Consider the following 15,341-nt stretch of genomic DNA (forward strand, 5'->3'; position numbering starts at 1 on the left):
AGATGCTCATTATGGGCTTTAGATGGTTGTGGGCCCGACTGTTCCAGTTATTTTCCTTCGTCATCTTTTAATCATCCATTCTACAATGTCCAGATGATACTCCGTGATTAGTCTATATTAACAAAATTCACAAAGATTTACAAATTTGACTTTGTGGCATACTTAGCCTTTCTGTATTTCATCTTGTTTTTTTCTTCAAATCCAGATAGTCTTTCATTAACAAAGCCATTAGCTATCAGCAGAGCTTCTGAAGGCTCCTGAGCAATGCTGTACCAAAGAGGGCGATATGATGTCTTTTAATTTAATTTGCATTTGAAGGAAAGGTTCAGGATAATAAATGCACATTTCTCACCTATGTTGCAAATGTTTTAGGGGAAAATACATCCATACTTTATGCTCACATGGGACAAATGTCCATCACAGTTCTTGAAGACAGAAACTTTAACTGAATTTTAGTTTCAGCGTTAATTTAAAACGTTTGTCATGAGTGATTGCTAAATCTCGTGTCAACCATAAAGTGTGAAAACCTATTAAAATAAGAACACAAAGTCTTATTCACCAATTAATATTGTGAAGTGAAATTAAGTGTACAAAATAGGACATCTCTAATTTAGTGAAAGCTTAAAAAGGCTAAAATTAGACTGTGTGTGACTGAGTTGCTCTTAATCCGTTGCCATAACCTGGGGTTATTTAGTGCAGTGGAGTTTTATTAGTGCTCATGATGAGCCAAGTAGCTAATGACATGACACTTGATAAATAAAATCATGTTTAGCTACGGGGCAGACACACACACATATACTCCTCACAGAGTGACATTCAGAGGCCTCGGAGGAAGAGTGAAACATTGAGGACATGCGATGCGAGAGTGGTCCTTCTCAATATTTAATCAAGATACATTTCAAATCTAACCCAAATGTATAATCAAGACAACCGGGGATTGGATGAATTGGTGTTTAAGTGTGCACACTATTAACTGGCCTGATTGTGTGTGTGCGTGTGTGTGTGTGTGTGTGTGTGTGTGTGTGTGTGTGTGTGTGTGCGTGCGTGCGTGCGTGCGTGCGTGTGTGTGTGTGTGCGTGCGCGTGTGTGCACCCTGCTTCTTTTCTCCTTATGAGAACTGATTAAGACTCTCAAACCAGACATGTTTTTGTAGTGAAACTGAAAGCTTTCTTCTTCAAGAGGCCTTTTTAGTGAAGGCTCTGTTCTGTTCATTGGGGCTTAAATGCACTGCATAAATGTTAGGATACAATTAGGAGGTAATTTAGCTTTATTCTTGTTTAATTTTCAGTAATTAGGTTATGTTCTCTCAGTTACTTGGTTAATACAATTCAAGAACACAGTTTAAAAATGTTTTTTTCCTCTCTCTCTCTAGCCCTAGCTTGTTGTTGCTCCTGAAATGCAAATATGGAGGATGTTTAGTTCAATTCTGAGTGGGATATGAAGAGCAGTAGATTACAGTAGTTAAGAGCAATAGATTTTGCTTGCAGTCATCTTAGTTTAGTGAAAAGAGGAGCTAATTCTGACTGGAGAGGTATAGCGGAAGTGTCAAAACCAGCAAAATGTCTCAAACTCACTCAGAGGTGATGAAAATCTGCACATAAATTTTCCAAGTTACGCCACATAATCTCATTTGGAGTTTGGAGGCTTTGACTGGGTCACATGCACATGGACTATTCTAAACCAGCTCAATGTAGCAGGATTTCTTTTAGACCCGTAGTATGTCGTCACCTGTGGTTGATATTGACTTTTAGTTTTCTGTCAGTAATGGCTTTCTTTTTTTATTTATGTTGCAGATGTCCACAGATTCTCCATCCTCAATTGTGGATCTCTGTAGCTCCTCCAGAGTTACTATTCTGACTAAAGCTCTCCTTACCCCGCATGTCAATTTAGTTTAACGATAATTTCTTGGTAGATTTGCAGATGTGCCATACTCTTAACATTTTTAGATCTTAGATTAAACAATGTTGTATATAATGATCAAAGTATTGTGTTACAGTCTAAACATGTTCCACTAACTTCATCTCTCACCTGTCTGCTGTGTTCTCTGGTCTTTATTATGCAGTTTGTTCTCTGAGGTTCTCTAACAAACCTCTGAGGCTTTAATAGATCACTGCGTTTTAGGATTCATAAAAATAATCTGCACATGTGAATGCTCAGTGAAAAACAGAATATGTCAAGAATATTCACGTTAGAGTGACTATCTGCTTTAAAGTGAACTTTGCTCCACAGTCTGCTACCTATAATGTTCCATCTGAAAAACCTGTTGCTGAGTGAAACCTGTCAGGTGTGCTCTTCCAGAGAAACTAGATGGAGAAGGAAAACTGTAAAATTCTTAAACGCTCAGTTATAAAAGAAATTATTTACTTGACTGACTTTCAAACTTTTGAGCAACATGAGTTTGAATTTGAACAAATTTAATAGACAGAAGGTTCTGACACACTCTTGAAGTCTCTATGTCAGCCAGTGAAATGTTTAAAACTCACAACCTATTCAACCGTGAACGACTTGGAAAACTGCATTATATATTGTGAATACTGTTCTCGTGATCTAGCAAATCTGGTACTTACCTCGCGTTTTCCACACTTGACTTCCCAAGAGAGACTGTTTTGGCCGCATCAGCTCCCCGTCTGTTGGTTTTCTGTGACCAGATTTTTACACTGTGCCCAGAAATCCACAAACAGAAAACACAAAAGTCGCTGACATCCAGAGCAACGTGCTAACAGGACAACTTAGTTTTCACACTGAAATATTTTAGAAGCCAAATGATCAAAGAGTCATATCAAAACAGAGAGTGAAATCTGCTAACATCAGCCTACCACTTGAGCAAACTGCTCCTCATGAAAACATTTTGAGCAGGACAAAAACAGAAGGTCTATTGAACACAGCAGCTGTGTTTGTAGAGTTCTTTTAAGATGTTTTCAAAGTATTGGGAACTGATCCCATGCCAGCGCTCAGCTGGACTCTTCATTTAGAAGTTTGTCAGACACAGGTTCTTCAGACAGCTTTGTACCATGATAAATAACTGCTGATTGTGCCATCCTCAGAATGATTGTTTAGCTATTTTAAGCTATTATTTTAAATGATATCTATTATTTGAACAATTTCCCCCAATCTAGTTCTTCACAGCAGCCTCCATTAATCATTGTCCTTGAAGTAAAGTGTTATTGTTAAGGCTTCGTGGCCCCGAGGTGCCACTCTTTCTTGTGCTTCTCCTACAGAAAGATTTAGGATTTGTTTTGTCCTTTACCATCCTTGGTTCCATTTTTTCGTTGGTTGCAGTTCTGATTCCATTTTTGATTTATTGCCGCAGCTATAGGTTTGAGCAAGTTAAGACTTGCAACATTTTTGTACAAGTTTGCCATATCTGAAGGGCATGTTCTCTTGGTTTTCCCATTTTGACGAGTGTCCAAACAATTTGTACATAAGAAAATAGGAAGTCATGTATTACCATTTACATTTTCCCAGATATTCGGATCAACTTAAAGCATACATTTAAAAAAAGGTTCAGAAGTATTTGTTTTATAGGAATTGCTACTTGGGACAGTTAATTCATTACCAGACTATTTGAAAAATAACAATTTCTTTATGTGGGACATGTTTTTCTGTTGACCTCTCATCCATTGACCCCTGGAGAAGGGCACCAGCACCCCTGGCGACCCCACATGGGATAAGCATGTTGGATTATGGATGGATGGATTTTTTTTTTTCCTCCAGCTGAGAAAATGTGCTCAACCTGAATGTTTCCATTGCAACTTGTCAAAGCTTATTTTCAACATTTTCTGTTTTTTTCTTCCTTAATTGTATGACTGTGAAGCAATCACACTGGAGCCTTTCATAACAGATCTCTGCTATGACATACTGTGCTGTACATGTGCGGTTTAAAATTCTCAGGATGAGAGCTGCATATTTGTGACTTTTGACAAGCAGGCCACGGCTACGTCGGACATGTTTGTGCATGCTTGTAGAGATCAGTGACACACCATAAAGCTCTGCCTCTCACTCTGGTTCTGTCTCATATACACTGCACACAGAAACGCGCCCTCTCTCTTTTTCTCTCTCCCTCTCCCCCTCTCTCTCTCTCGTGTCTGCGTGTGTGCGTATAGGCATGTGGGTGTGTGCATGTGTGCATGATAAACCCCACTGGTGGAGTAACAGTAGACTGGCAGTATTCCCAGACTGGGTTGCATTAGGCATGCACACTAGCAGAGCTCTTCAGGTCGATGTTCTACCTCTCCAACGTTGCAACTCTCTGGCGTGACTGGGGATACTTTTGGAGGCAGGAGAACAAAATCCAGATTCTGTCCTGTGCTACTTTAAATCAACAGGACCAAAAGCGGATGGTTTATTATCCGAGCGTGTGTGTTTAAGCAGGACACCATTTACTATTCACCTATCATATTACCATCTGCATTATTTAAGGCTTTGATAAACAATCTTATGCCGGAGAGAACCGCCGAAGACGTACAGAGAAATGATTAAGAATGCTCATAACGTTTTATGGGTAAAATAGTAATGTGATATGCAAAAACAGAAAGTTAAAATATATTTTTTTAAAAAGGAGTCTAAGATGTGGGAGAACTGAGTTTCTGTGTCGGGCTGCAGCTGGAGGAGCTGATTGGGGTTAGAGGGCCCATTCATCAACAGGTTTGGTGGTGATGCCGAGAAGAACGAACCACTGGCTGGGTTATCAAAATACTGAGACAGTGAGCTCACTCACACAGCAGTGAGGTCACTTACCGGAGAGCTGCAGCCTGGCCAATCATCAGTCGGCCTATTATCATGGTATGCAGTGTTGCTATGAGTAACAGAGACGAGCGCTGCCACACCAACCCTTAATGAGGAATAAGATGCATCAACAGGGTTCTCTCAGTCCCTTCTCCTCTCGTCGTAATTGTTTGCTTGAAGGGTGACGCTTCTCAGCGATTTCATTTCACTGCGTTGATTTACAGGATTCAGTATCACTCCTTTTCCGTTTCGCTTCCTCCTGCCAGGCTTTTTCTGGTTCCCTCCTGGCTGTGTTTACTGTCCCCTGCAGCAGTGTTTTCCGACTCTCCCCCCGATGGCAGGTGAGAGTAAACAAACAGGGAGGACTGAAACAATGTTAATTAACTGATCATTAACGAGTCGAGGCAGACCCTGGAGATGCGAGCAGTTGCCCACCCACCTGCGTCTCGCTATTTCACTAACTGGACTGTTAATGACTAATCAGAGGCGAGAGTGATTACATCGCCTCCTAACGAGAAGGATTTATGATTGCACGTTAGTGTGTTTATATCGCCGAGGCCTTTATGGCGACAACAGAGTCTGGGCTCTGGTCCGCCAGTGGAAGAAAGGTACATCAGAGTAAAATACCTGCTTAAAATACTCAAGGTGTTCCCTGTTTATGCAAAAATGCTTTTCAATCAACTGGGAACCTGGGAGGCACACAAGGAAAAATTACTTTTATATCCAAGCATCGAAAACATAAATGAGTGGATTTGGTCAAACTCGACCTGAGCTGCATAGAACCGTGTGTTTTGTTCAGATGAATCACAGACAATCACTTAGGGGAGCAAAAACTCCAGGTGGGTAGGATGTAAAACACAGCTCAATATATGGAAAAGTTCTTCCTTATTTAGCCATCCATCTATTATCCATACCCACGTATCATCGCAAGCTTATTTCCAGCAGCTATTGGGCGAGAGGTGAGATCATTCCTGCACAGGTCGTCTTCTATCACAGGGATAAAGTACATTAATTTTAGCTTTCTTATTATATTATCATACAACGCAAGAAATCATATAAATATCTCTTAATTATTTATTTTTTTTGCATTGAATCTTTTTCAATTTTGTGTCTAAGGTTAACAAAAATAGCTAATGAACTTAACAAAGAACTCAAATTGAAAAGTAACTTCTAAGTCTTTAAACTTAGGTCTGAAATCAAATCATTCCCAGAGTTTTAACCAACAAACCAAACACAAAATTCAAGAAATTAAATCAAAGTTTACAGGGGATGTTTCCATGGCATGTTTCAAATTACAGCACAACACACACAGAAACACATTAAAAAATATGACAGCTTTTAAGTAAAAAGTAAAGCTACAAGAATGCACTGAACATTCCTCACACGTCGCTGCTGATATACGCAAAATGCATAAGCTCCTACGCTCATGCTAAATGAAGCAGCAGCTAAATAATTAAACAGAAACTCACCTTATATCAGGTTCTTATCTTGATGCTAAGAAATGCAGTGGGAAGTAGAAGGAGACTGACTTTTTATTTTTTTTGATAACCACACTCTCATTCCTCAACTGTTTCCCTCCGGTAAGGAAAATAACATTTGCTGACATTCCCTTAATGGCCTGAGTCATCGGAAAGTTTTCAAATTTGCCCCTGACATATTACGGTTCTCATCAATATGTCCACCAAATTTTAGCTTGACAGCTTGAATATTTGTTGAGAAAGGCACAAGAGACACATGTGGATATTCCTTTATTAATAATCAGCAGCACAACCCAGAAGGCTCTTTTTTTCTTTCTTTTTTGTCAGCAGAGCAAAATAAATTGGTTGAATCCTCACAGAAGCTGGTTAAATGAGTTCATCCTGGTCTTTGGGTTAGGTACAGATCTCCAGGCCTGATTGAAGTCATGAGACTCCAGAGTGTGGTCGTTATAAAAATCTTGTTTCTTCAACCTGGATGTTCTACCTCAGCCACATACGTAACAGCAGAAAAATAAATGAAGTGCTTCATTCACCCGAAGAATGTTGCCTGTGAGTGTAATCCAGGCAGCAATTAGGTTTGTCAGTACAAACGTAATTATGTAATTAGAGAGACAATTTAGCAATATAAACCTAATGGTTTGGAATTGAGACAGGGGGGACACCATAGCTTTTTTTTATATAAGAGGTTGCAATCCAAATAGGACATAAAACACTCACTAAAATGCTTTGTAATATGTTGATAATCCTTTTTCAAAAGCAAAATCCAAATTTTAGGGGTTATTAGTTGAAGGTGGCTGTTTAATGCAGATATCTAAAGAGCATTATGTTTTCAAAGGGTAAAGCGTAGTTTAAGTCAGGAGAGAATATAGGACATTTTATTGGGTTACAATGTTTGGTAACTTTGAATGGACAACATGGCCTCCACATGCACATGGAAAGTCAACTGTTAAGGGAAGACTGTGAGCAAAGTCAGACACAGTTTCCTCTGTAACTGCTGATCTGACCCGCAAATAATCTGCTCCAAGTTATTAAATTATAGCAGTCTAACCCAAAAAGTACCAAGCCACACAGAAGAAATTCCCCCGTGTCATCATTTATTAAATCAATATCAGAGCAAAATGAAAAAAGTTTGAGTGAAACTATCACCTCAAAAACCCTGTAGTCAAACATAAAACTATAGGATTTAAAGGGGTTGGACTTCATGTTGTGCACACAAACTTCTTCAGATTCAACCCTTCATCTGCAAGAACTGCTTTTCTCCAGGTCTCATCAAAATGTCCTTGCTCGAAAAGAATTCTAAGCACAATTATTTCAAATGTTTTTCATATATTTTGTTGGAATTTAGAAACTTAAAAAACTATGAATATCATATTCATAGTAACTTTAATTATTGATCAATATTAAACTAGTTACATATTTTAGAAAAATAGCTACGCCATGGTTACAAAACCCTTTGCTTAGTGTGAGGGATTACGACAAAGTCAAATAATTAATTGATTTCTATGTCCACTGTCGCCACATGCTTGCTCAGGAGGTGGAGCTGCTGCAAAGTCAATGGTTCGATAAATGCGAGTCCTATTGTTTCATTGAATCTAATCTGTCAACATGACTGAACTGCATTGGTAAACGGTGTCTTGTTTCTTATTTGTTTGTTGTTGTTTTCTCTTTTCATCATGTAATTCACTTTGAATTACCCTGTTGCTGAAAGGTGCCAAACAAGTAAATTTGCTCCGGCGTAGATTGGATTCATTGGGTTTTTGTGTATATTTTGAAATTAATTTGACCAGTTTTTCTTGTAAAGTGCCTTAAAATAGCATTTACTGGGATTTAGCACTAGATAAATACACTAAATAAAAAATGAATTAAGATCATGTCAGACCTGATTTTTTTTTCCTCAGAACATTTCAGATGTGCTTCTTTAAGAACATTATTCTGTGTTTCCAACCCTGTTCCATATCCATGGTGGGAAACTGACAAACGCCTCCAAAATATCTTCTAGGCCTTCCAGTGCGGTAGTGACCTTCAGCAGAAACAACAGCTGTCTGCGCCCATTACCCAAGCTGAGATGGAAGTGCAGAAATCACACCTGATGTGATCCAGATTGATTCCTTCAGTGAAACTACAGCCCAGGATCAGACGATAAGATGTTCCTTTTAGATCCATAATGTTGAATCTGGTGCTCACAGCTCAGGTAGGTTTTAAGACTTTTGATGCCTCCTTCTTCACTTTTTCCCTATTATTTTGAGGCATAGATTAGATTCATTAGATTATGCCACAAAGTCAATATTTCAGACTTCTTACAAAACTATTACCTCTTCATAAATGTTACATTTCAAATCATTTTAGTAATTTCTTTGATATTTGCATTTCTTTTCATTAAATGTTTGCCTATTGGTTTTCAACATAGAACAGTGATGTTGTCTTTGAGTGTATTTGATCACTTCTTTCTTTTGTTCCATCATATAAAATCCTATTAAGCTACATGGAGGCTTGATGTTGTAATGTCACAAAACATGGAGACATTTCATACTTTTCAATGAACTGATAAAAGCAAACTAAGGCAAGTCCTTTTTGACAGAAAAAGAAAAACATCAGTGGTCAATGGCTGATTAAAATGTCTTTCCCATTTTGAGTTGTGGCTATGCTCCTCTGTTTGATGGCATATTTGTATCACAGGAAAACAGGAAGTTGATATAATTAGAAATTCCTTGACACTCTAAATGTAAGATTTAGATTACTGAGTTTCATTCATTTTGCAGAAATTGTCAGGGATACTGATAATAACGGCACTGATGATTTGGTCTTACAGGCTAATGACAAACACAGATTAGCAGGACACTGACGGTCCTATAAAAAATGAAAGTGGTCCAATAAGTCATTATTTACTCCCGATCAGGTGACACTATTAAAAAAAAAAAAAAAACCCAAAGAGAAAAAACACCCGACTCACCGAGTGTCTACTTATTCTCTCCAAAGCTCTGCTATCTTGTGTGAATGCTTACCAAGAGGAAACGATAGATGCAGACATTCTCCATCCCATATTCCCGCTCACTCCATCTTGTTGCCATGGGAACCGAAAGAGACGGGAGACAGGTTCATATCGGCCTCCCTCAGGTCTCCAGTCGCTGCCTCCTTCACTGTGTGTGTGTGTGTGTGTGTGTGTGTGTGTGTGTGTGTGTGTGTGTGTGTGTGTGTGTGTGTGTGTGTGTGTGTGTGTGTGAGTGAGTGCGTGTACATATGTGAGTGTGTGGTGACTGTCAGAGCCGACTGCTCCTGTGTGGGCCACTGATACTCGCTGATTAAAGGAAGTTATAATTTGATTTTCTCAGCAGGCGCCGTTTAATAGAGCAGTTTAACTAAAGCTGTGCCATCCCCAGGGCTTATGGAAGCAGAGGGAGAGAAAGCAAAAAAAAAAAAAAAGGAGGGAGATATGTATAGAAGGAAGGAGGAAAAAGAGAAAAGAGGGAGGGAGAGTCATGCTAATCCCAAACACTGAGCGATCGCTCTCCCACTCTTTCTCTCCTTCTAATTCTGTTTGCCTGTTTTCACCGTCTGTCTCCCCGCTCACCCCCTCGCTGCCTCTCTCTGTTTCTCCTGCTCCTCCTCAGCCTATTAATCTGTGCTCCCCTCTCCTCCCTCATTCCTTTCTCCCTCCTTTTAGCGAAGCAAACATGGGAGGGCTGACTTCCTCTCCGTGTACAGGCAAGGCTGTATTACTGGCCCATTGTGATAATAGCGTTTAATTATCCTCTCAGCTAAAATCAGCCCCATCACTCTGCTTCTCCACCACCACCCACCCGTCTGTGGTGTGTCTAATACTGCCCCCCCTCCCCAACCCCTCTTCTCCATGCATCCCTTCCTACCACCACCCTCTACGCCCCCCTGTTCTCCAGCTATTTCAGACCCATTTAGCGGGATAAGCATCTTGAGACAGACAGAGGGGTTTTTTGCTCTCTTTCACAGAGAGGCAAGGAGAGGATATGGAGACTGGCATCTCGGTGCCCGCCTCAGAATACCAAACAGGGGGGCCTGGGCATCTTAATATGCAGTGTGGGACAGAGGCGGAGATCAAAGAGAGAGGCAGACAGACAGAGAGATGGGTTGGGGTGATGGTGGTGGTGGGGAGGGAGCAAGAGCAGGTCCTCTCATTTCTCCTCATCTTTTTGCATCCTTTCTCCCCCGCTGCATCATCGTTCCTGCTCTGCTCTCCTGCGTCACTCCCTTGACCCTTGGAAGCAAAAAAAAATAAAAAATCGACAGCTTAATTACCAGAGCTTGCAACCGTCCCCCCAGCCGATGTGCTGGGTGGGTTTTTCCCTCCTCAAATGTGTGCATTTTGAAGAGTCTCTGTGTTTATCCCCTCTTCGGATATATGTAACAGTAGAACACATTGAAATATACCAGTAATTGCACTCTTTCTCGGCAAATCTCATGGCTTCAACTCAGTTCCTTTATCCAGCTGAATGTAGTGAAGACAACTTGATGAAGTTCAAACCGAGCATCAGAAAGGGGAACAAAAGGGATTCGAGTGACTTTGAACTTGGTATGGTTGTTGGTTCCTGACAGGCAAGTCTAAATATTTGAGAAACTGCTGAGCTACTGGGGGGGTTTCACACACACACACACACGCACACACATGCACACACGCACACACACACACACACACAGTCATCTCTCGGGTTGCAGAGAACGGTCAGAAAATAAGGAAATGATCTTTGAGTTGTGAGGATCCAAATGCCTTACCGAAGTCAGACATCAAAGGAGAATCGACAGACTGGTTGAAAATAATAGAATGGCAACAATATTTTAAATACCCACCGATTACACCTAAAGTTTGGGAAATAACATCTCTGGAAGCGCAACACCTCAAACCTTAAAGCAGAGAGGACCCGGAAGCAGAAGTGATGACCACGTCCATCTCTTTATGATCCTGGTATACCCATCTTCTGATAGCTACTTCTTGCAGACTATTGCACAATGACACAAAATCTTCTCAAAGTGGTGTTTAGCATATGACAATGACTTCTCTGTACTCCAGTGGCCGCTCCAGTAACCAGATCTCTATATGTCTAATAGTCCTGCTGAGGTAAAACTCACTCTACTGAGCAGCCCAGCTTTATCTTCTTCTCTGAAACCAATGGAGTTTCCTTCGCTGTGTTTGAGATCATGATTTTCTTGTATTTGCTTGCCAAACTTTACACAAACTTTAAAGTACCGTAAACATGCTTCTTCTTCTGCAGTGGAGTCTTGCGCAGTGAGTGTGCATAGAGGATATTTTGATTTAGTGCTTATCAATTATTTCTGTTAATTCCAGGTTTCACTGTAAGTGGCTTTTGGACTTTTTTCATTATTATTACTCTGACGTTTCTCACTGAAATCATGTGAGACATACCTGGTAGTGGCTGTTTTATGGATACATTATCTCCTTCTCACATGTGATAAACAGCAACATTCAGAGGTTTAGAAATCCATCTGTATGACATCAGTATGATTTGCAGCACGGAGATCTTCAGATAGATCTTTACTTTTACCTATCATGACATAAAGTAGTTTGTGTTGGCCTCATTGTGTATGACCTACTCTGCAAATGAAGAGTGATGGATGGATTTACTTGCTTCAAGTGCAATTCCTTTGTAATGAGAGGCCTTCTCATAGGCCATTAATTACCAGCTGACACTAAAAAAAAGGGGGAGGATTTCTTCCTAAATACTGAAAGATTGAATCAATTTTCTTTTCTTTTCACACGTGCATCTTTTCTTGATGTGTTTAAATCTCTTTCCCTGTGTCGTTTGTTTATATTGCATGTAACTGAAAGTATGAACTCATTTGTTTTGACTTTGTTGCTATCATCATCACTCTATCATCATCTGGTGTTAATTTCACATGATCACAAATACACTTACTGAAGCATGTTTCTACCCCTGGACTGAATCATTTTTTCCCCCCAGAGATGGCTTAATTCTCTATGGCATAATTTCAGCAAGATGTTAGCAACATTCCTCTGAGATTTTGGTCCGTATTGTTCAAATAGCTGCTGCTGATTTGCTGGCTGCACGTTCATCAGTGTGAATATTACATTACACCAGATCCCAAAGAACGGGGGACTGGGAATGCGGAGACAATTGGAGTTTCTTTAACGTGACTGTCAGGTTGAGATAACCTGAGTTTTATCACCTGAAGCTCTAATCCTGCTGGAAGATACACGTTGGTCATAAAGGGAAGAACATGGTCAGTAACAACACTTAGTTTAAGTAATCTGCAGCCTGGCCGGAGGGATCACCGCTTTCTTGTTCATAGCAAATTCTGATCCAGCATGTTGATGTTGCAGCTGTCATCGAGACTCATCAGACCAAGGCAACGATTTTTCCAATCTGTAATCATGTAATTTTGGTTTCCCGTTCTTAGCTGACAGGGATGGCACCTGGTGTGGTTGTTCTGCTCATGTAGCCAATCTGCTTTAAGGTTCAACATGCTGCATGCTCAGATTTGGTATGGCTATTTGAGCATCTGTTCTCTCTTTATGTTTTTTTTTTCAGCCCTACCCATTCTTCTTCCTGTCTTGAACAAGCTATTTTCACCCATTCACAGAAAAGCTGCGTGTGAAAGCCTCAGCAGACCGGAGCCCGTGTGTCACCACGTCCACGTGCAAAGTTACTCAAATGCTCGTTCTTTCTGATTCTCCAGCTCAGTTTCAAGCATCACACACTAAAACCCATTGAGTTGCTCCCATCTGGCTGATTCACAAATTCTGTTAACAAGCAGCTGAGCCGGTGCATAAAGTGGCCAGTGAGTGAATATTTAATTAGATAAACCTTGACCGGATCAGTGCCTATTATTATTTAGCAGTATCTATGCGTTTGTTTGTGCATAGAGGGGGCTGGCTGTATGGCGGCTCTACCTCCTCTGCCACCTCCACCTCCTCAGTCAATTAAGATTGTGAGTAGCTGTCCCTGAAGCGGTGTAGACAGGCTAAATGAAAAGGCAGTGGATGTGAAATATGAATCATTAGAATACTGCAAGGACAGGCTTGGAGGGGTTGTTGGGGGGTTGGGTGGGGGGGTGGGGAGGGTGGGAGGGTCTGGAGAGGCGATAAGGAGGAAAAGGAATGGAAAAGAAAGGGAGAGGAAGAATGAGAGAGCAGATAATAAAAGATTAACGTCACGCCTCTCAGAGTGGTGGAATTTCAACCCCCCCTACTGATCAAATTATTTATCCTCGTCTATAAATGCAGAAGAAAAAGAGGAAGAAGAAGAAGAAGGGAGATTTTGGTTTTGGAGGGAAAGAAATGGAGTAAAAACGTCTCAGTCTCTCTGATGATGCCGCTGACAGCGATTCAAACGCCTGTGTGTGTGTGTGTGTGTGTGTGTGCGTGTGCGTGTGTGTGTGTGTGTGTGTGTGTGTGTGTGTGTGCGTGTGCGTGTGTGTGTGTGTGTGTGTGTGACAGAAAAGAGGGAGAGACAGTGGAGAAAGAAAAAGTGCGGGCAGATGTCTGCATTCACTCTGTGGGAGGCTCAAGGCTGTTTGCTGAGCAGGGAGGATATAAAAGATGGGAAAGAGAGAGGGAGACGGAGAGGGTGGGATTAAATGAAACCTGTTTCTCTTTGATTTTTGCTAATTTGCAGCAAGATGAGGAGCATGGAGAACAAACCACCTACGCAGCGCCACACTAAACCACACGCACACGCACGTGCACGCACATCCTCCCGATAATTCTCAATGGAGATCAGTCAAACGCACACACAGAGTCACAATCTTCCGTCATGGATCGCCTTCCACTTCCGTTTTTCCCAGCTTACTTCCTCCTTCACTTTTCGAAGCGAAACCATTAAAAGCACCAGCACTGGAGAATACCAGCAGCTCGGATTCACATTTACTCGCACGCAAGCGCAAAGTCCTTACTCATTAGCCCTGATTCCCCCTGAGTGACATCTTTAACAAAAGGATGCAGCCTCTGCCATGGCAACAGCCTCCTCCATCTCCGTGCAGCGCTTCACTCTGTTTACATGATGTGATCTCGCTCCTTTTTTTTCACCCCCACACCCTCTTGCTCCCTCCTTTCGATCGGCTTCTTGCACTTAATCACTCCTCTCATTTCACTCCTTTTTCTTTCTGTCTCTGGTTTATCTGCTTGCCGGTGGGGACCACCACCTGCCTGCTCGAGACCCAGAACATCATATGTAGGTCTAACATAGAGAGCAGGGGGCAAAAGGAGAAAGGGAGAAGGAGAAAAAAAAGGGGGTGACACAGATTAGGTTTTTGGGCTTGCAGGAGGCTGTGATATCTAGGCCATGGGAGTCCAAAGCAGCCAGTGTGTCTGGTGTCACAGCAAATCAACTGTCAGCTGTACACCACCTGCCCACCCACGCATGCTTCTGCACTCACACACACACACACACACACAAATACATACACGCACAAGGATTCATCCAAAGTCTGAGGAGAGAAGAGACTAAGAATAGAACACCCAGAGAGCATTGCCACTTCTCCTTCGCTCTCCTCCTGCCACCATCAGAGGTGTTTCGCAAGTGGCCTCCAACACGATAAGGAATTTTCTGGGCTTGTTATGGTCTCCTTCGTTTGTTTCTCCCCCCCCTCCTCCTCCCCTCGTTCTGAAAAGTAAGAAAAAAAAGAAAGTGTTCAGAGAACATCATCCTCGAGCCCTCCGGTGTCTTCTGTTTTTATTGACAGAGAAGGAGGGAGGAAAAGGGATGAGAGGCGGTGAAAAACACAGGAGAGACACTTCTGAGGCGGGATTCGATCCAAGACCAGCAGGGGTGGGTTTCCAAAGGCTTCAACCGCTAAATCATCTCCTGGGAAGATTTCTTTTTTTTTTCTTTTTTTTTTTTTTTTACCTCGACATTAATATGTGTGCAAGTCAAGATGGAGTGCAATTGTCTCCTCTGCCTTTTAGCATAAACAGTTTGCGTGTGTCAGAACAAGGAGTGGTTGGGACCCCCTCACACACACGCGCGCGCGCGCACACACGCACACACACATATAGCATCTGAGACCCCATCCAACACTATGGATGTGTGTGTGTGGGCACGTATATGCTGAAGCTTGTATGAGTGTATTTATGTTTGTGTGGCGCTCTCAGTCTGGTCCCTCTCTGTTTCTCTGCTGTCTGTGGCCTCCTCT

The sequence above is a fragment of the Poecilia reticulata genome, chromosome 2 (assembly GCF_904066995.2).
Source record: "Poecilia reticulata chromosome 2, P_reticulata-male-v2, whole genome shotgun sequence".
NCBI lineage: Eukaryota > Metazoa > Chordata > Actinopteri > Cyprinodontiformes > Poeciliidae > Poecilia > Poecilia reticulata.